This window comes from Chrysemys picta, chromosome 13 (genome assembly GCF_011386835.1).
Source record: "Chrysemys picta bellii isolate R12L10 chromosome 13, ASM1138683v2, whole genome shotgun sequence".
NCBI classification, from domain to species: domain Eukaryota; kingdom Metazoa; phylum Chordata; order Testudines; family Emydidae; genus Chrysemys; species Chrysemys picta.
In genome coordinates, this window is record NC_088803.1 from 41,503,001 (window position 1) to 41,518,289 (window position 15,289).

A 15,289-nucleotide genomic window follows, 5' to 3' on the forward strand; every position below is an offset into this window, starting at 1 on the left:
AGCCCCTGCTCTTGGAGGCAAGTGGTGAGAATCTCAGCTTTCATTTTTTAAAAAAGTGTATTGTTTCTAGCTCTCATGGGTGTGGAGAAAAGCTTGAAGACATGACCAATATGTAAAGGCTCAAACATCAGAAGGAAATAAAAAATAAGACATGTATTTTTTAAAAACATCTCATGATTTTAGGGGCCTGATTCATGTTTTTGATCACTTGGGGTTGGCAAGACTGCTCTTAATCTCTGTGCACCAGTTTCCCATTTGTAAAATTGGATAATAATACTTCCCTACCTCCCAGGGGTATTGAAATTTACTCATGTTTGTGAGGTGTTCAGATAGATACTATGATGATTATATAATTACATAGACTCTTGTGATTAAGGCTTTTGCAATGTTTTATGTACTTGTTTTTTTACCTCTCTCTTATATAAATTACTTTTTTATTTCAGCAAGGAGTAAAAGAAAAGCCAATCATGTGTCAGCTGACTTTTATGTTTTTGCCTCACACAGTAGTATGTTTACAGGAAATGCCTGCTACAGAGACAGTTTTGTAGCTAGACGTAGTGTCAGATTTGACTAACATGCTCACATGATTAGGTTTACTAAGTGAAGATACAGATGACACAGTGATGAGAGACTTGCAAGCAATCAGGTTTTTGCAACATCAATTAATCCAAGAAGCGATTTTATGCTGTACCTCCTTACTGATCGGTAACCATGCATGAGGTTACACGTCCCCTCCCCCACCAAGAATGTGCCTCCCTGCTGCATTAGTAACTATCTCTTCAACGCATATTCAGTTACCAGTCTCCCTCTATAATCAGCAGCAGCTTTTTTTTTGCATTCTAGTAGACTAAAAGGACTGCAGTCGTTCAAAATGCACTTTGTAGGTATTTTAATACTTGTCCAGAATGTGTAGGTTCAGTTACATTGTGTAGTGAATTTAACATGAATCATCTTATTTTTATCATGCAAAATAAACGTTAGTTTGTTTCTTTCAGTGAAATACACATGCTGTGAATGAAAATGCATAATTTCAAGTACAGGCAGGTATGTTTATAATACCTTTTCTGTATATTTGAAGCTTTACATTTGTCTTTGATTTTTTTTTTCTGGTTAAGCATGAACTTTATTTAACAGATTTGAAATATTCAGTGTCCTCTAACTTCCTTGTTTACTTATCACAATGTACAAGACCTATGATATAGCAAATGCAAGCAAAGGTTTGCTAAACATGTTTACTTTGCGATGGTTACAAGCTATCATATTTCTTAAAATATTTGCTATTCTAGCAAACTCAAGCTTTTGACCACCCACCTATCCCCCAAAGCTTTCTTTCTGCAATGGCAGCACTCCACTGTGTCTGCATATGTTCTGTTTTCTGCTGAGTTGTGTTTTTAAACTGTAAGATATTTGGGGCCAGGAGTCTGTTATTTATTCATCACAGAGTACCTGTGCAATTAATACAAATAAATTGGTAAAATGTAAATTATGCAAAAAAGGCTGCCTGAGGAAATATGCTAAATGGAGATTATAAAACCACAGCTATTGCCCAGAATGCATTCAGCTATCAGTACCCGAGACACTGATAACTTTTGTTATTGGTCAGATTCCAATTTTTCTTTTCTAGTATCACATGGCCTTTACTCTGGATATCAAGAGTCAGATCTGGGAACAAACTATTAATCCCGGCTCTTCCTTTTTGTCTGATTAGTTTGGGGTTTACAATCCTCTTTGTTTATAAAATCCTTTCTTTTGTCTGTAGAAAAGCAAGAACATAAACATGTTTACAATTACATACCTCCATTTCTTTAAAAAAAAATGTAATATTAAGGCCCAATTTCTGAAAACACATGCTTAACTATGGGACTACTCACATGCGTAAAGGTAAGCACATGTGTAAGTAGTTATGGGATCAGGGCCTAACACATTACTGGTTTCATGGGCCTGTACATTGAAGTTCTTTATTTGTCTGCAGAACAGAGAAAGCACAGTGCAGATTTCTTCATGACATCCCACCAATATATGTGTAACATTCATAACAAAAGTAGAAGTGAAAAAGTCCATACCAAAATTCCAGATCTGAACAACCCTGAATAATGGGGAGGTTTGCATCTGGATCCACATCTGAATTTTGCAGCTCATATCATTCTCTAAGTGAAATATAAAACTACTTAAAATCAGTTCTTTTTTCCTCTCTTATTATGTACTGGAAAATGGATTTGTTTCCATCAAAAAGAACTGTTGAGTTAAACTTGTGGAAATTTGCTTTGTTTGCATAAAGAGACTCTTTTTGTGGTCAAAATTTCATTTACATCTACAAGAATATGTACAACATAAAAGAAGAAATGATGGAAATAGTCACACAAAATTTCACAAAACTCCCCAGTTCTGGAAGAACCACCTCTGAAAATGGAAAAAAAGTGCTGTAGTTATATTTCATGGTACATTCACTCTACATTCGAAGGCTGAAAATGCCAAAAAAAGCAACAATTACTGCTAATTCTGATTGTATTTTTGTGATATGGGCTGAGATCTTTAGGAACTGGACCAAGGACACCAATTAAAACAAGCAACAAATATATATCTACTTTAAAATAGCAATAAGGGAGAGACTTAAGATTATGTAAAAAGAAGAACAGGAGTACTTGTGGCACCTTAGAGACTAACAAATTTATTAGAGCATAAGCTTTCGTGGACTACAGCCCACTTTGTTAAATTTGTTAGTCTCTAAGGTGCCACAAGTACTCCTGTTCTTCTTTTTGCGGATACAGACTAACACGGCTGTTACTCTGAAACCTTAAGATTATGTGTGCATATTAATTTAGAGTTAAGAAAGTATTCATTTTGTAAAGGTTCTTTAGGTGTAAGATTACACAAGGCTATATGAGATGCAATCCCTAGAGTTAGACTCAATGTGGTGAGGTTTTTAGTTTTACTCTAGAAAAATATTTACCTTAGAAGCTGCCCTCTTGCTCAATTGAAATGCCACTGCAGTATTTATTGATAGGATTCTAGGTCAAAGAGGATGGGATGCAAGAGGCACTTTTACCAAAAAAACCCAAAATAATAATAACTTTCACAATATAAAAAAATTAATCATCTGTCTTTCATAAACTAGAAGTGGCTATCGTGTTAATTTGTAAACTGCTCTGAGATCCCACAGAATGAAAGATATTATATAAATGTAAGATGGTATTGCTCAATCCTGAAGAGGCATTACAATTCTCATAAGCCCTCAACATTCTTTCTCCCTGTAGTCTCATAGCAGAAAGAATTCCCTGGGCTCTATCTTTAATTATTATTTTTTTCTTCTTACAGTCGCTGCTGTCCCTTCATCAGCACCTCTGTCTCAGATCTCCAATGCAGCAAAATTCCTGGTGCTTCTGAACATTTTGAATGCCTTGCAGTTGGTATGACAAAAATGTGCATTTGAAAGGATATAAAGAGATGAGTGACTGTTTAAAATGGGGCATTAGCATGACAGTTGACAAAGCCTTGGTATATTGTTGGATCCCACTGGTTTCTAATGCTTGTTAATGAGAACAAGTATTCCTTGATCAGAGTCAGAGATAGTTGCCTCAAATATTCTTCACATAGACATTGGATGTATTTCACATTTTGAAAACATTGTATATATGTTCATATACCTTTTGCTTCAGAACATTTTTGGTTGTTTTCTTTGGTGATTGACTAGTGACCTGAACCTTTTCCTGTACTTTTGTTGTGTTTACTTGATTTTTCCCACCTTCCCTGTAGTTGCAGTAATAATGCTCTGGCATGCATGTGCAATCCTGTACAGCCGGAGATCTCCAATAAAGAGCCTGACCTTGAGCAGTGCTGAGCATCGGCAATGCCATTTAGGTCAAATTACTTTATTTGGGCTCTGACCTCACTTAGCTGCTCCGGGAAGCTCTCAGCAACGTGAAAGATTAGGTTCAGTCTCTTGGCCGAAATTGCCGATTTTAGCCATAATCCCTGACAAAATCTCACTGATATGGGCCCAAATCTCCCACACAATTGTACAGAGTTGAGGCAAAATCTGCACAGATGTTGTCAGTGGTCCCAGCTGATTTCTGTTACCCCAGATCATATGCAGATACTTATGAGAGAAAGATAGCACAGGAAAATCTTGCCAAATTACAGTAAGTGTAGCATAATACTAGGTCCTGTTTACACAATAGCTAGGTCTTTGCTAGTATTTGTCTTCAAACTTCTCACCCTTACACTACCACTGGCAGAAGACAACCAGTAGTGTCAACAGTAGGAGCTCTAGTATAGACAAACAGTAGGAACAATAGTGTAGATTGGCTGCTGGCATTAAAACTCTAGAGGCCACCAGAAACTTGTCTACACTTATCTGTTCTCACTATTGCTATCAGCAGTGGCGTCAGCATGAGAACAAGGCTGGGAAATTTGCAGGGAAACGTTAGTGTAAACATGGTTGCAGTGGTGCCAGCAAGAAGCTGTATACATATATGCATGGACCAGATTTTCAGCTTTTGCAAATCAGCGCAGTGCCATTGACTTCAGTGGAGCTACACTAATTTATAGCAGCTGTGAGTCTAACTCAGGGTTCTAACATGCTTAGAGAGATTTTTTTTTTCTCATGAACATAAACCTGTGTCTGTTGTCAGGAGCCCCAATCCTGCAATGTTGGGCAGACTCCCATTGCATGGAGCCCGGACTACGCGCAACTGCAGAGATCCTCCCACGGGGAGTTCATTCCGGGACTGAGGCTTAGCATGATTCAACAAGGGTGATCTCCATTCACGTAAATAATGCTTCAGGATTGGGCCCTTAGGGTTTTGCTGCAAATATGGCAAGTATATTGAATAGGACTACATTCTGCCCTCAGCCTACTCATGTTAGGCTGTTTTTCAGAACAATCTATGGGCAAAATTTGCCTTCATTTAGCCTTTTCTGTTAAATAAACATATTTTAAATGGACACCCATGTCAAGTATTGTCCCAGATTTAGGTTTTTCTTAAGATAAGTTTTGGAGAAAACCTACCAACATTGGAAATATTTCCATGATTTCAAAAAAAAAGGAAGGAGAAAGAAAGAAATGTTTTCTAACAAGACCTTGAGGTGTTACACTAATACATGAGAGCCACAAAATTGAAATTTATCCTAGGGATTATATATTTTTGACTATATACAAAGATGAAGGTAACACATTTTCCTGTCTAACTGGTGATAAATGAAAATAAATAAATAAACAGCATGTACGGTGAGTGAGATAATATATTTTATTGAACCAACTTATGAAGATCTTGTCTGAACATTCTTGTCTGAAGAGCTCTGTGTAAGCTTGTCTCTCTCACCAACAGAAGTTGGTGCAATAAAAGATATCACCGCACCCACCTTGTCTCTTTAATATCCTAGGAACAACACTGCATACAGTATATATGGAGAAAAATACATTTAAAATGCAAACCTATTTCAGTTTATTCATCTAAAATATTGTTAGTCATAGCTTACCTTGAGATTTTAAATGTTTCTAAATGGGATTTTTTTTAGCCTACAAATGTTCCTTTGAGGTTTTGACATCAAATTTATCCCTCCACTATCATAGTCATTGGCACCATCAATCCAAACTGGATCATGGTATATGCATAAGAGGTCTAATCAGGTGCCTGATGAATCTGCTTATGGTTGACAATTCAAGAGTGACAAGCGTGTTACAAATTATACAGCTCCATGTGTTATCTGAGTTAGAGTCCAAGATTACAGAACACTGCTTTCTTCTTTCTCACTTTGCTTCCATCCTCTGGAACAAAGCCACTTCATGTTGAGCTACACCCAGTGCCACTTATTCACTCCAAATTGGATGGGATTCTGTGCACGCCTCACAGCTTTCTATATTGATGTTGAATGACTTCATATCATTTTTACATGTCGTAGTACTGCCATAAAGGGCAACCCTGCTTTCTAGAGCCATCCTGAATCTCGCTGTACAAAATATTCTTGGGGATAGACGTCTCCTCCCATTCTCCTGACATGAACGAGCCATCGCAACCTCCTCTTCTTGATAGCGGTTTCTAAGTGTGTCAGTCTTGTGCGCTCCAGCACTCTGTGTTTGGTATTTTGTCTTCTCACTTTATTTTCAGAATCTTACACAGCTATTTCATGTAGAAGCTGTTCAATCTGCTAATGTGGCAATGATATGTAGTCATTGTTTCTGAATCATAAAGCAGGGATGACAGAACACGTCTCGTAGATTCACATCTTAACCTTTGTCTATAGTTTGCTGTTACTCCATGCCCGGTTCTGTAATAACCTAACATTCTTAGCTGCTTTTCCAATTCTATTAGTCAGTTCAGTCTGAAGGTTAAGATTCCTGCTGATCGTATAACCCAAGTAGCAAAAGCTGTCAACAACACCAAGAGATTTACCCTCCAGAGTGACATCGGGCACTGGTTTTTCCACTCCTTGGTACATGATCATAGTCTTCTTGAAAGTAATTGTAAATCTGAATCTCTTGCATGATGTAGAAAATCTACCCAAGAGATTTTGCAGGGAAGATTCATGATGGGCAATCAAGGCCACACCATCTGCAAACAGGAAACTTCTCATAACCGGCTCTTTCCCCTTGGCTTTCGCTCTAAACCTTGCGATGTTGAACACGCCTCCATCTAGTCTGGTTTGAAGATAAATGCCTTAATTTCTGTCCTTAAATGCATGAAGAAGCAGGAATGAAAGGTAGATGTCAAAGAGCCCGGGGGCTAAGACACACCCAATTTTGCCCCATTGTTAATGTCAAAAGCATTTGGTTCTATATTTTCATACACTACAGTTGCCCTCATACCTTGATGTAAGGAACGAATGATGTTCAACAGTTTGCGGGGGGACAACCCAATTTCTTCAGAACAATAAAAAGGCCCTCTCTGTTGACCATGTTGAAGGCCTTTGTCAGATCGATGCAGGCTATGTACAGTGGCATTCATTTTTCCTCTACACGTCTCTTGCAGTTGCTTAACTGAAAATATTATATAAATGGTGGAGCGTCCTGAGAGAAAACTGCATTGACTTTCAGGACAGAATTAGTTATAATGTAAAAGTCAGTCAGTATTATATTCACACAGTTCTGGTGGCTGTGTCTGTATCTAGGAAGGCAAGTCATTTATAAAAATGTCCAATTCAAAGGCACCAAAGTTGGATTATATATAATACCTGGAAAGTACTTGTGCATGCATACTTAGAGGGGGAAAAAATAAAAAGCATAGTGTGTCAACTGTGTAATGCAACAGCTATTGGTATTGTTGGAAAGCAGATCTGGCCCATCGTTCTGCTAATATCAGACTTTAGTGACAATGTCCTTGACTAACAGATGCAGCTATATCTTTATCAAGGGCTTCTGGTGACATTATAAGCCATGAGAGTGAAAAAATGCTTCCTGCTTCAGACTTCCTGCTTCTTCCGCAGGAGCAGCACAGCAAAGTTTGTCACAGGCATTATACCATTTTCATATTGTATGGTAAATTTAAACCCTTTGAAGCTGCACCACAGAAGACTAGAAAAGCTGGTAAGTTGATAATATACAGGGACATTGAATAGTGTTATGTATGTACATCAGGGGTCGGCAACGTTCGGCATGCGGCTCGCCAGGGTAAGCACCCTGGTGGGCCGGACCAGTTTTATTTACCTGCTGAACCGGCAGGTTCAGCCGATTGTGGCCCCCACTGGCCGCGGTTCACCGTCCCGGGCCAATGGGGGCGGCGAGAAGCCGTGGCCAGCACATCACTCGCCTGCGCCGCTTCTCGCCACCCCCATTGGCCCGGGACAGTGAACTGCGGCCAGTGAGGCTGAGATCGGCCGAACCTGCCGGGTCAGCAGGTAAATAAAGCTGGCCCAGCCCACCAGGGTGCTTGCCCTGGCGATCCGCGTGCCGAACGTTGCCGACGTACATTTACATAACGTCACTGACAAATATTGAAAATTAACAGTAAATGTGACTGTTTTATTAAGTGTGAGAAACAAAGTAATATGTTCAAAAGTGGGAGATATCAAAACTCACGCATTGGACATGCAAGCCCGGACTTTCAAGCAAAGCTGGGAATGCAATTGAGTATTCCAGATGTATGTATACATGGGCAACTCCTTTGTCCATGTAACTCTCACAGTTGTGCATGGAAACCAGGTAATTGTACATGGAAATAACTAATTGGGTATATTTGCATGCACCATTACCTGTTCTGTACTTATGGTAATCTCGCATGCAAATCAGTGTACACCCAAACAACTAACTACGAAAATGTGGTCCTTTCTCTCCTTCATTTTGTGCCTGCACCATCTCCAAAAAGATCTAAGGTTCTATATCCTATTATTAACCCCTATACAGAACTTCCCTTTGAAGTAAGGAGATCATATAATTTTCAGACTCCCTTTGCTATGCCAGTTTTCCATGACCCCATTCTCTTTTCATGCTGCCCTTAGGGAGCACAGCTTCTCTGCAGTCCTCCTCTGTCCACTCCTACCCAGTTCTGTTGCTTTTGGAGTTTTTATAGACTTCCTTTCCACACCCTCAGTGCCTCCAGTTTGCTACTATTTGGGCCTATTTGCACCTATGCAAAAGGAAGAGAGGAAGCACGCTGTTTTTCTCTGGTTATGTATTGAGGGTAATTTTTTATCACAAGCTACAGTAAATACACTTTATTTGTATGTAGGAGTGTGTGTGTGTATACAGAATATGGGATACATGAGCATTTAATGATTGTCAATAACCATTTTATGGTAGTCTCAATTCCCATAGCCCCAACAAAATACTGGCAATAAAGAACTGCCATGTGCAGTTCTCCAGCTGTCACCGCTAAGCTCCTCATCTCCCCTCCAGAGTACAGCCTTCCTTTGGGGGTTTTTATGTGTGTGTGTGTTCTTTTTCTTTCTTTCTTTCTTTCTTTCTTTCTTTCTTTTTTTTTATGCTTTAGAAAGAAAACTACTATTTGTTAAAATTAAAAACAAAGAGAGAGAGAGAGAGAATCTTAGAAAGGAAAGTCACAAATCCCAACTGTCCTGCAGACATGTGCTCTTTTCAACACAGGAAACATGCAAAGGTTCACAGAGAGTGGCACTGGTTGGATTGCTCTGAGAAAATTAGGTTAAACCACATGCTAGTAGCGAAGGAATTGCTTCAGTAAATATATTTGAATATAATAATAATAAATGGCTATGTAAAATCCATGATCATGTACTAGTCTCAAGATACACCTACCCCAGATAGCTACACCTCAAGATACACCTACACCTACCCTAGATAGCTATCACTTAGTTTCATAAATATTTTCCTTGAATAAATTTCCTTATGAGGAAGGAAAACTTCTCTGAACTGACCTAGCCTTTGTTGATTTGGAAATCTTTCAAGGGACTAAACAGAGTTTTGTGTGTGCGCGCATAACTAAACAAGATTTGAACAGTAGGACAATAGTGACAAGTATACTTGGTTAATATTCTAGACCTATGTATTGTTTATTATTATTATTATTATTATCTCCTAGGAGTCCTAGTCATAACCCTGGACTCCATTGTGGTGGACACTGTACACACAGAGACAAAAAGAGTGTTGGATTTAAGAACAGGCCGAAAGGTAAGTGAGTTTTGTGGGGCCTTTTAGCTTTATGCAGGAGTGGCCCATTTATAGAGCCACAATTCAATTAGTGTGGGGTAAACCTTAACTAAGATACCACACCATTTAGTTAAAATTTGTGGACAACTGTAACAACAATAGAAGCACTTGTGCCTAGAGTTCAAAGGGCTTTACAAAAGGAAGGCAAGTATTTCTATCCCTGTTTTACACATGGGGAATCTAAGGCCTGGAGAGATGTGTGGCTTGAACAAGGTCTCTCATCAAATCAGTGGCAGAGCCAGTAAACCGAGCATAGAAACCCACTGAAGCACACTGCATAATCCTTGCACATTTATAACCTTCTAAGGAACCCAAGCCTCATGTCAGTTAAGCCACAGGAAGAATAGCATTTGGAGCAGCAGCACAATGGGATCATCCCTACATAAGGAAGCAAGTACTAAATAGTTTGGGGTCAGGGACATATGCATCATTTCCCCTTTACGTAGTGCAGTTTACCTAGACGATATAGTGTATCTTTTCTGCACTTCTGTGTGCAGGTATCTCCTTTTTAAGGGGCAGGGTAATATGGCTCCAATTACATTGAACTTCCAGGGAGTAGCATTACCAGGGGCCAGAAATGTTAGAGGCACAGAATCTCACTGGTCTTCTGCCGAGCCCCTGTGACCACACAGATCCATGGGATCTGTTGGCTTTAGGGGAGGGTCCCCTGGCCTTGGGGCAAACCCCGTAATCCCCAAGCAACAATCAGGCTGCAGGAGGAACCAAGCAGAGATTTCCTTCCCAGGAATGTCACCAACCCTGAGCTTCACTGCCTCTGCTTGACTGCTCTAGGCTAGCACAGAGCAGGGGATGATTCAGCTCATTCCTCTGTTTAATCCTGCAAAATGTTCCCAGTATACCAGGAAGTGCAGAGTAAGCCATTTCTTACCTGAGGGTAATCAGGGTGTAATCAAGAATTTGGCCCACTGCTCTGGCAATAGCAAAATAATTCAATTTTAAAAATAGGGTACAAAAGATGATAATATTTTAGATGGAAAATTGAGGAAGATTTAACCCACTGGGGAATTTCTCTCTTTTTGGAAGGAAAATCCATTAAAAAATGTCACCTCTCCACATTTAACAAAAAAAAAAAAAGTCCTTAGATTCTTCATTGAATTTGCAGAGACCAGCAATTTAAAAGACAAACAATCTGTACAATATCAGGGGGTAGCCGTGTTATTCTGTATCCACAAAAACAACAAGGAGTCCGGTTGCACCTTAAAGACTAAATCTGTACACTATTATTTCTAAATAAATCTGAGCTGCTAAAAGGACAGTGGATTGACCTGAATGGATATATTTATAATAGTTCAACAACAGAGCCAAATCCTGTTCACATGGCTTAGGAAATTCGTCCCAGTAAAGTGGATGGATTTGGCCATTGCTCATTTAAAACGATACAAAGTAATAAAAATCAGAAGCATAATGGTGCTTCAAAACCAGAAAGTCACTGAAACAACATATCTGTTGACCCAAGACTACGTGAAGATCGTTTTAGTTTGATTGAAATCCTAGAAATTCAAGTGCCTCAGTGCAGGTTTATTTTAAATAACACATTTTCCCAATAGACAAACTGTAAACACCACAGAAGTATTTACAAAAAAAACAAAAAAACCCACCAATCACCACCACCCAAGGTCAAATGTCTCCACAAATTGAAAAAATTCAGATCTAGTTCACTTGTAGCGTTTTCCTTTCCTTTATCTTTTAATTTGCTTAATGATCTAAGAGAAACAAACATATGCACATTTAATTAGATTTGCAAATCAAAGGTGACAGTTGTTTAGTAACCTGTATTATTTCTGCATTGTACAATAGTAAGCTAGAAAAATACAGGCAAATTTATTTATTGACTGTTTCTGTTTGCAAGGACAGCCAATGTTACATTGATCTTGCTATCAAAAATACTGTAGCAGGGGCAATAACATTCAAGTGTCAGTGTCTCCACATAATCACTATTCTTTCTCTCTCTGCCCCTGTGTGACATCCTGCATCTCTCACAGAATATGCAAATACACCCATCTCTCAACCCTTACACACACCCTTCTCATGCCATCAGGAAGGAAATTCATTGTTGTAGATTAAAGAGAGAAGAAAGAAGAGACCTTCCTTTTTACTTGACATCTAGGTTGCTTCTTTCAGGAACAGTGATAATTAGTCACTGTTGTATCTTTCATTATATTTTGAATAATATTTTCCCCCCACATCTATGAATCTTTCTTTGTACAACTGGATAATCTGGTCCTCATACCCATGCTCGTGTGAGTAATATTATTGAAGGCAGTGAGATTGACTCTTGATGTCCTTATATCCCAATTCTGCAAAGACCTATGTACATGCTTAACTATAAGTTAAGTAGTCCCTTTTGACTTCCCATGCTTATGCACATGTGGATGTCTTTGCATGATTGAGATCTTAACTTTCACTGAGGCAAACTGGACTTCAGGATTTGGTGCATTGGGATAACTCACTGGACAGTTACTCCCATGAATTAGGGTAGCAGGTTTGGGTCCCTTCTTCTGTATTCAGTTAACTGTTTTGTAATTATGAGCAGCAGCGGAAAGGAAATGATCTTCCCGAGGTAATGATGTTCCCAGACCTCAGGGCAAAGACCTTGGAGGAGGAAGGAGAAAATAATTGGTGGAAATTAAAAATTACTTTGTGAAATTTAAAATACCAACTCTCAATGCCATGATGAAAACAATAAAATCTGGGGTGCTGATTCACCTAAGTTTCACCGAACAAAATCAGTCTTGAAAGTAACACTGGACACTGTCGCTGTAATGATGGGGATCTAAGAGACTGAAATAAGCGTGGAATATTGTTCTACTCTTGATGTTTCCTGTGTTCTAATGTGCATTTTTATCTAAATATTGATTACTTCCAGACCTCCTAAAGAGCCAGATACTTAACTCCCATTAAAATCATTGGGAGCCAAGGGCACTGAGCACCTTGCAGGAAGCAGTCAGTACTGAGTAGAATCAGGGTCCTTTCTTTGTTCAGGAAAGCAATTAAGCACATGTTTAAGCCCATCCCTGTTAAGGCAGCTCCTAAGCACATGTTCAGTTTTAATATAATAATACTTTTGATCAGCAGATCTCAAAATGCTTTACAAAAGAGGTCAGTATCATTATCTCCATTTTCCAGATGGGGAAACTGAGGCAGAGAGAGAGAAAGTAACTTGCTTAAGGTCATCTAGCAGACTAGTGGCAGAGCCAGGAATAGAACTCTTGTTTGCTGAGTCCCAATCCAGTGCATGAGCTTACAGTTAACCACACTTAACGCATAAGAGCTGTCCTGAACAATCACAGCAATTGCCGGTACGTATTCTACACATATGTTTTTGTGTGTACAACTGCGTATACGCAGTCATGGAAGCACAGGCATGTATTTCTTCTCTTTTTAAGTCCTAAATTATGTGTGCTCTACAGTTTGGTAGTTGTCTCTGGAACAATGGTCTCTTTTTCTGAACATTCTATTAGTGAGATACCTCCATCCCCATAAAGAAGGATGGACATTTAAAAAATCTCAGATGTGTATTCTTAGTTTTATCATAACATTTGCTATAAGGTCTTCTTCCCACGAAGATTGTTTTAGATTAATGTACAAATACAAAAAGAGAATAAACATGAGTATGTTCTTGTACATTGACAACTAAGAAGAATAAAGGAAAGTAAAACATTACAAATCACTGCTCATACTAGTTATGTAAATACAGATAGATAATATTTTGTATCTCCTAGTGAATATGTCCCAAGCTTTGTTGCTGGAGAGAGGAATCTTTTGTCTTAAAGCTGGTGTGAAAATATAGCCACATGATCCATCACCACAAGCATCAGAAGGAAATGATTCACCACAATACTGTAACTGAAACTGTTCTAACAGCTGATTTCAAACAGCAGGCAAGGGGACTAATTAGCAACTTTACCTGCACAAAGACTTTTACAATGCACGAGACACCTCACATGTTGTTATTCCAACTGTGAATTTTCTACTAATTTGACTCATTATTATTGATGGAAATATACGCGGCACCAGGAAATATGAGGTATAGTTTAAAAGGTAGATACATTTGATAGTGATGAAAGATGTCGAATGATAATTCTTAATTCATTAAGGCGATGATTCAGAGCACAATGACTTCAATGGAACATGAGCATATGCTTAAAGTGAAGCATGTATTTAAGTCCTGTTCTGAGTAGGGCTGCTTTTGGCCTTAGGGTCTTCCATTGACTTCCATTAGATCATCTAGTCTGACCTTCTGTATAGCACAGGCCTTAAATTTTCCCTAGTTACCCTTGTATTGAGCCCAATAACTAAAGCACTGTATATGTTTATTATTATTATTTATTAAACTATCAAGTGTTAAAAACAAATTAATATATTCCTAGCAAAGCTTTTATATATACTGATTACAAGTGATAGGAAGAAAGTCTATGCATATATTTTTAAGAAAACAAAGTTTCACTGTAGCGATATAACAAATTTTATTAATAACCTTTTGCCTTACCCTGATGATAGTTATATGGCTGCAGGTGAATGAACTAAAATGGAGATTTTATAGAGTCTTGCAAGTTTTTTGTTCTCATTTACCATATGGAAGACGCTAATTGTCACAGATATTCTAAATGGAGGCAGTGTTGCCAAATGTCAACGAATTTGCCAAAAGTTATAAATTTAAAGTGTTTTCCAACCAAGTGTTTGCATGTGTTTAAAACAAATATTTGATCATTAACTACACCCAGCCAGGGTTCTTCCCCTCCCTCCAGTTCATTTTAGAAAATATTTACAAATGCCAGTTCTTGGGAGAAATATATCAGTATAATTTATTTCAAAGAATCCCCTAAAATTTTGCCTTAGTATAGAATTTATTTTTACCTTTATTCTTGTTTTCCAAATGATTCTAATCAACTGAGCTGATCAGAAGCAATTGGTGAGATATGCTCAGAAAAGTAATATAAAAAGTCATAAATGTGTGTGTCACTTAATGACACCAGTTTGATATTCCTAGAAATAAACATGGGAAAGTCTCTACACATTCACAGATCTCACTAGGAATTCTTCCTTGGGCATAAACGATGTAAATTTTTTGCTTACCATATTTTATTTGTATTTCACTAAAAATATGGGGTCCAACTGAGTCATCACTTACCATATGCACACAGAGCTCCAGTTAACTGAGATCCATGGGTGCATCTGGGATCAAATCTGGGATCATATTTATTATCTGTATTACAGAATCATCTTTTTTTTTAATCCTATATCTCTGCCATCTGTAGTGATATTCTCCAAAACTGCTAAATGTTGATGACTTTTTTGTTATTTGTATTTATTATAACCAGCTTTATAGCTGCGGAAAGATAGGATTAATTTTTCATGAACATTTTTGCTAAAAATTCATCCCTTTTGTTTATCAAAATGTTGACAAAAAATTTCACTGAAAAAAATCAAAATTCTGAAAATTTCAACCAGCTGTAGGTGTTACTAACTAACTCAACCATGGTGAAACACAAGACATACTGATCTGAGTTAAAAAGTGTGTTAACCTTAACTGGGAATGTCACAACTTTGTTAGCACTGGTTTCAGTGTGTGCTTGTAATTAATTAAATATGTATAGAGGGCCCAGCATCAAGTAGCAAAGTTGCTGTCATTCCCAGATTTAAGATCTA

At 38.2% G+C, this 15,289-nt stretch overlaps 1 long non-coding RNA gene across 3 annotated transcripts in view; it reads left to right on the forward strand.

The window, feature by feature from the left end:
* The first annotated feature begins 503 nt into the window (after window positions 1-503).
* The window catches only part of LOC101937033 (uncharacterized), a 32,943-nt gene continuing 18,157 nt past the window's right edge, over window positions 504-15,289 (forward strand). The window contains exons 1-4 of one of the 3 annotated variants that reach the window (XR_010592305.1): window positions 504-880; window positions 996-1,044; window positions 3,316-3,407; window positions 9,492-9,580. This is a non-coding gene — a long non-coding RNA (uncharacterized LOC101937033). Of the gene's footprint in view, window positions 881-995; window positions 1,045-3,315; window positions 3,408-9,491; window positions 15,160-15,289 lie in introns of those variants that run through there. The other 2 variants (XR_010592307.1, XR_010592306.1) reach the window with 2 other exon arrangements.